A 7,506-nucleotide genomic window follows, 5' to 3' on the forward strand; every position below is an offset into this window, starting at 1 on the left:
GAACATTCATTCCATGTCTCCCGCATCTTACTGCTGTCAATTCTGCCCCAAACGCTGCATGCTGAACAGGCCCACGCTACGATTCTAGTAAGACTGACAAAGGAAAATGATTTTCCAGGCTCCAGGGATCGGCAAACTTTCAGAAAACCCTTGCTTTTATGTTATTACATCAGCCATACAAATAGTACAAATGCTTATTTTAAATACGTTTGTGATGGATCAGTACTAGCTTTTTACATATCTTGTACAAAAAACAAAACAAAAACAAAACAAACAAACAAAACAACGTGGAATGAGAATGAAAGAGCCTACAGCAGTATGAAAGTATGCCAATCGCTGTTAGCAGGAAGAGGGCATATGTTTGTTTAGTCAGCAGCTTGGTACAAACCTAAAAGACAACAGAACTTTTATTATTGAATCCTTGCTTTCAAATTGTGTTCAGTAAATATCGTAAGGTTGTAATAGGAGGCGCATTGAAGGAGGGACTTCCATTTTATTTAACTAATAAATTGTGTTTGTTTGGTGGCTGGTGGCCATCTTGGCTCAGGAGGAACAGCTTGGTCCAAGATGGCTGCTGTTTGCACAGACTCGCACTACATTGGTCTTAATTGTTTAAATGTTTAATTGATTGATTTAAAGTGTGGAATGTGGCCAGGTGGTGATTGGATGATTATTTGTCAACCAACCCCGGGCCACATGGTATAAAAGCACAAAGAAATGTGTGTTTTGGGAGAGAGTGTGTAGGACAGGTCTTCCCAGCCCTGGTCTTGGGGACCCCATGGGTCAGGTGCAGTGTACCAAATTTAGTCCTCTTGATGTGTCTAGCTAGTGGATTAAGCAGGTTTAGTCCACGTGCTAATCCCGATTGCAGCGTACCACAAGTTAATCTTCACAGGTGGATCATCTGCTAAATCAGACTAAACAAGATCCTGACTGCAGCGTACCAAATCAGATTTGTGATGATCCTGTTCAAGTGGATTAACTTAGTACTTTGAACGATAAGACTGACTCGGTACGCTTGCTCGTCCTAGCATTTCCTGGTTAAAGTTATTTGCAGACACAGCTGCATTTTTCTCTGAAATGACTAGAACATCTGATAACTTTATTCAGTACATTTCATATGTCCATCACACTCAGGCAGTCAGATCCATGAGAATAAAGTCTCACACAAGATATATAGACCCTACATTTAAAATAAACTTTTCAACCATGTACCTTTTGATACAGTTTTCAATTTAACACAATACAATTTCAGTTAATATGCTTTAACTATAAACAACAAATAGTCCATTATCACGCAATTAAACTGTTCTGTGTCTATGCAGTGGTGTCCTCAGGTTAAATGCAAGTACAGTCTGATCCGCCAGTTTGAAATGTGCCCAAAAAAGATGTGACATTTATTGTTACTTAAATATGTTTGATGTAATAAAAAAGTCTTTTTGTACAAGAATCCCTTTATATATTTATCTGACACTGAATTCCACATATCGGAGTAGTAAAGAAGGGTCAAATGTTTTGCATCATCTAGAATTTTAGGATTGAGACATAATTAAAAAACAAACAAAAAAACAGCAGCACACCAGAGTGAACGTGTTCTCATTGTATACCAGGGGACTGCAGCACACGAGAGTGAACGTGTTCTCATTGTATACCAGGGGACTGCAGCACACCAGAGTGAATGTGTTCTCATTGTATACCAGGGGACTGCAGCACACCAGAGTGAACGTGTTCTCATTGTATACCAGGGGAGTGCAGCACACCAGAGTGAACATGTTCTCATTGTATACCAGGGGACTGCAGCACACCAGAGTGAACGTGTTCTCATTGTATACCAGGGGACTGCAGCACGCTGGAGTGAACGTGTTCTCATTGTATACCAGGGGACTGCAGCACGCTGGAGTGAACGTGGTCTCATTGTATACCAGGGGACTGAAGCACGCTGGAGTGAATGTGTTCTCATTGTATACCAGGGGACTGAAGCACGCTGGAGTGAACGTGTTCTCATTGTATACCAGGGGAGTGCAGCACACCAGAGTGAACGTGTTCTCATTGTATACCAGGGGACTGCAGCACACCAGAGTGAACGTGTTCTCATTGTATACCAGGGGACTGAAGCATGCCGGAGTGAACGTGGTCTCATTGTATACCAGGGGACTGAAGCACGCTGGAGTGAACGTGTTCTCATTGTATACCAGGGGACTGAAGCACACCAGAGTGAACGTGTTCTCATTGTATACCAGGGGACTGAAGCACGCTGGAGTGAATGTGTTCTCATTGTATACCAGGGGACTGAAGCACGCTGGAGTGAACGTGTTCTCATTGTATACCAGGGGACTGAAGCACGCTGGAGTGAATGTGTTCTCATTGTATACCAGGGGACTGAAGCACGCTGGAGTGAACGTGTTCTCATTGTATACCAGGGGACTGAAGCACGCTGGAGTGAACGTGTTCTCATTGTATACTAGGGCATTTGTGGCCGTATAAAAAGCTATACAAACCATTATATTATATCCTCCAGTAATATTTTGGAATTGTCAAGCAATTCCAAAAACTTTCATGTCAGTGTGTGCAGCTCTGGCCAAAAGATTTGTATCACCTAGAATTTTAGGATTGAGACATAATTTAAACAAAATGATTTTGAAATGTCACATTTTTCAATTTGTCCGTTTTTTATTAAGTATAAGGAAAACTTTTGGCCAGAGTAAACGCCTGGTGGTCCGCAAACAACTTCCAAAATTCAGTTCCGCAATTCTAAGCAACACAACAAACAGCTCGTGATGGTGTAAACACGATCATACTTAAGTGTCATTCTGGGCTTGTGATGGTGTAAACACAATCAAAAACGCACTTTGTTTCTTTGACTTGCTGGGCCACCATAATTTGAGGTAACGCTCGGGGACGGGTTACATAAGAACATAAGAACATAAGAAAGTTTACGAACGAGAGGAGCATCTTGCTCGTTTGGTTGTTAGTAGCTTATTGATCTCAGAATCTCATCAAGCAGCTTCTTGAAGGATCCCAGGGTGTCAGCTTCAACAACATTACTGGGGAGTTGGTTCCATAACCTCACAATTCTCTGTGTAAAAAAGAGTGCCTCCTATTTTCTGTTCTGAATGCCCCTTTATCTAATCTCCATTTGTGACCCCTGGTCCTTGTTTCTTTTTTCAGGTCAAAAAAGTCCCCTGGGTCGACACTGTCTATACCTTTTAGAATTTTGAATGCTTGAATCAGATCACCGCGTAGTCTTCTTTGTTCAAGACTGAATAGATTAAATTCTTTTAGCCTGTCTGCATACAACATGCCTTTTAAACCTGGGATAATTCTGGTCGCTCTTTGCACTCTTTCTAGAGCAGCAATATCCTTTTTGTAACAAGGTGACCAGAACTGAACACAATATTCTAGGTGAGGTCTTACTAATGCATTGTAAAGTTTTAACATTACTTCCATTGATTTAAATTTAACACTTATCACAATACATCAGAGCATCTTGTTGGCCTTTATTTTATAGCTTCCCCACATTGTCTAGATGAAGACATTTCTGAGTCAACATAAACTCCTAGCTCTTTTTCATAGATCCCTTCTTCAATTTCAGTATCTCCCATATGATATTTATAATGCACATTTTTATTGCCTGCATGCAGTACTTTACACTTTTCTCTATTAAATGTCATTTGCCATGTGTCTGCCCAGTTCTGAATGCTGTCTAGATCATTTTGAATTACCTTTACTGCTGCAACAGCGTTTGCCATGCCTCCTATTTTTGTGTCGTCTGCAAATTTAACAAGTTTGCTTACTGTACCAGAATCTAAATCGTTAATGTAGATTAGGAATAGCAGAGGACCTAATACTGATCCCTGTGGTACACCACTGGTTACCTCGCTCCATTTTGAGGTTTCTCCTCTAATCAGTACTTTCTGTTTTCTACATGTTAACCACTCCCTAATCCATGTGCATGCATTTCCTTGAATCCCTACTGCATTCAGTTTGAGAATTAATCTTTTATGCAGGACTTTGTCAAAAGCTTTCTGGAAATCTAAATAAACCATGTCATATGCTTTGCAGTTATCCATTGTCGATGTTGCATTCTCAAAGAAAATCAAGCAGGTTAGTTAGACACGATCTCCCTGTCCTAAAACCGTGCTGACTGTCTCCCAGGATATTGTTACCAAACACTGTAAATCTGTTGTAATTTACATAGTTATATGAGAACATGTATTCTGTCTCATGCTTTAATATATATGTTTTTACAGCATTTATAAATATCAAGAAACAAGTGGCTATAAGCAGATACTATTTCATGAAATAAGTTGGTCAGGCAGGTTTTTTTTTCCCCTTATTACTGATAGAATGAACTATTATTTTATTTATAAATATTTCTTTTGAGAAAATAATTGAGTGTAGTGTCCATTATTGTAAACCGTGAGAATACACGTGTATGAACCGGCTTTATATCATGATTGCCGTGCAGGTATAATTCATGATATAAAGCGGGTTTCACATTCGCATATGACAGCACATTACAAGTGCGAGAAAAAAAGACAGAAAACTAACAGTGCGTAAAGTTTACTACAGGACAAATACGTTGTGTATCAACTAGATCGAAACAGTTTGTGTCATTATCTAAAAATGGCATGAGTTGACTGATGAGAGCGATCAATTAGGCGTTGCACTTGATATTTTGTTGTGTGCATTTGTATAAGACTGACTATTTTAAAGAAGACAAATTTGAGGACGTTGATGTTTTGTAACTGAACTGTATCCCGTTAAGACCACCCACGCAGCATTTGACTGGCTGCACAAAATGTCAGTTTATCAGCCGAGATGATTATTAGTTGCGTTAGAAATTAATTATATCCTGTGGTTACTTAGTAAAGCCCACCCACGCAGCATTTGACTGGCTGCACAAAATGTCAGTTTATCAACCGAGATGATTATTAGTTGCGTTAGAAATTAATTATATCCTGTGGTTACTTAGTAAAGCCCAGCCATGCAGCATTTGACGGGCTGCACAAAATGTAGCAATAAGCAGGTTTGTGAGATCATATTAAGAGAGGTAATTTCTCAAAGAACCTATGGTGCATTGCGTGTGGTTTTTGAAAAAAAATGAAATAAGCAAATACCTGAAAATAAATGTGTGAATATACAGGTATCTCATATACATACAAAATTGTACACCTGAAACGATGTAAATAAGTGTCCTTTTTTAAATAAATGGGTTTATGTTGCCTACATAACAACACACATATATACAAGAGCTATGCTTTTCTATACAGACGCACTGTGCGTCTTTTCTGCATCAGAATCATCTTTGGTAAAATTTGCAGTAATTCCAAACACTGCTTTTCTGTCCAGCGATCCATTTGCAATGTGGAAATGGTCAAGCACTTATGTCAATCATTGTTTTGCTTACAGCTCTGTCTAACCACACAAGAGGCAGTTTAAAATGATCTGTTGTGGTAGTTAATGACTTCCATGAAGATGAGCTCTGAACGGAAATAACAGCTATTCCATTACTTTAACAGAAATAACAGCTATTCCATGACTTCAATAGAAATAACAGCTATTCTATTAATAACAGCTATCCTATTAATAACAGCTATTCCATTAGTTTAACAGATGGGCTCATCATGATGTCAACAGAGGATAAAAGGCATCTGCCACATAAATAAATAATTATTGGTCATTAAAATTGATAGCATTTTCTTAGCTCACATGCAATGCTTTAACTTGAAAGTTGTATGTCTGTTAGCATTAAAACAATTGTGTGTGGCTGGGCCTGTTGCTTTTGCTCCTCCTGTACCTGTTTGTTTTCGCCTCCCTCTCGGCACCACCCTCTCCCGTAGCCATTTCTACTTCCTTTCCTCTACTGCTCCCTACCATGACTAACTTTAATTCCCTGTAATCCTCTCCTCTCATTCCCGTCCTCTTGCTTCTCCCTGCTGCTGCAAATCTAACTCCTATAACCTGATCTCCCTGCCTCTCCCCCTCCTCTGCTCCCCCCTACTCTGGAATTGCCGCTCAGCTTCCAACAAAGCTGACTTTCTCTCTGCCTTTGCCTCTCCCCTTTCTCTTGACTTCCTAGCTCTCACTGAAACCTGGATCCCCCCAATAATAACTCTACCACTGCGGCCGCCCTTTCCTCTATGTCCTGTCCCACTCTCCTTGCCCCTCTGGACAGGGTGGGAGAACAGGACTTCTGCTCTCTCCCACCCTACTCTTTTCTGTACCCTCTACTCTCTACTCTCTCTCTGTTAGCACCTTTAAGTTTCACGCTGTTGAAATCACCTCTCCTTGCCACTACTCACTTTCTTGATGAGCTTGACTTCCTCCTCTCCTGCCACCTCTGTTGTTCTATTAGGTGACTTCAACATTCACCTCCAACCCTAACCACTCTGCTCTCTGCTCCAGGGCCATAAACTCACCACATGTGCTCTGGACCCCCTCCCCACTCACCTCTTCCAGACTGCTGCCCCTCCTCTGCTCCCTTTCATTTCATTTCTTCTCAACACATCTACTCTCTGGCTCCTTCCCCTCTGATTTCAAACAGGCCTGCATCACCCCAATCTTAAAAAAAAACCCTCCATTGATCCCTCATCCCTCCAGAACTACTCTCCTGTCTCCCTTCTCCCTTTCCTCTCTAAAACCCTCAAGCGAGCAGTACATTAACAGCTCTCTGCTTTCCTGTCAAAACATTCTCTGCTTGACCCCCTCCAATCAGGTTTTCGTCTGGAACACTCCACTGAAACTGCTCTTCTGTCCATCACTAACTCTCTACTCTCTGCCTGTGCCACCTCCCTCTCCTCTGTCCTAATTCTCCTCGACCTCTCTACTGCCTTTTGACACAGTCGACCACTCTATTCTCCTGTCCTCCCTCGCTGACCTGGGACTCTGCAGCACTGCTCTTGTCTAGTTCTCCTCCTACCTCTCCGATTGCTCATACCAGGTGTCCTGGCGTGGCTCACCCTCTGCCTCTTACTCTCTTTCCCCAAAGGCTCAGTCCTGGGACCCCTCCTGTTTTCTCTCTACACCCACTCCCTCGGTCCCCTATGGCTTTTCGTATCATTTCTACGCTAATGATGCCTATATATTCCTCTCCTTTCCCTCCTCTGACTCCAACATCTCCACCCGTATCTCTACCTGTCTTTTGGCCATCTCCTCCTGGATGCACTCGCATTATCTCAAACTCAACCTCTCCAAGTCAGGCCTCCTTGTCTTCCCCCTCTTCCTCACCCACTGCTGATCTCTCTATCTCTATTCTTCTTGAATCCACAACCCTCTCTCCCTCCTCATCCACCAAGAACCTCGTGTCACCCTCGACCCTTCCCTCTCCTACTCTCAGCACTTATCTACTTTGGCATGCTCCTGTTGCTTCTTCATCAGCAACATATGCAGAAATCGCCCCTTCCTCACCAAATACTCCACGCAGCTCCGAGTTCAGGCCCTGGTACTGTCCCGCCTTGACTACTGCAACTCCCTCCTGGCCGGCCTCCCTGCCTCTGCTATCCA

Source organism: Acipenser ruthenus, chromosome 5 (genome assembly GCF_902713425.1).
Source record: "Acipenser ruthenus chromosome 5, fAciRut3.2 maternal haplotype, whole genome shotgun sequence".
NCBI lineage: Eukaryota > Metazoa > Chordata > Actinopteri > Acipenseriformes > Acipenseridae > Acipenser > Acipenser ruthenus.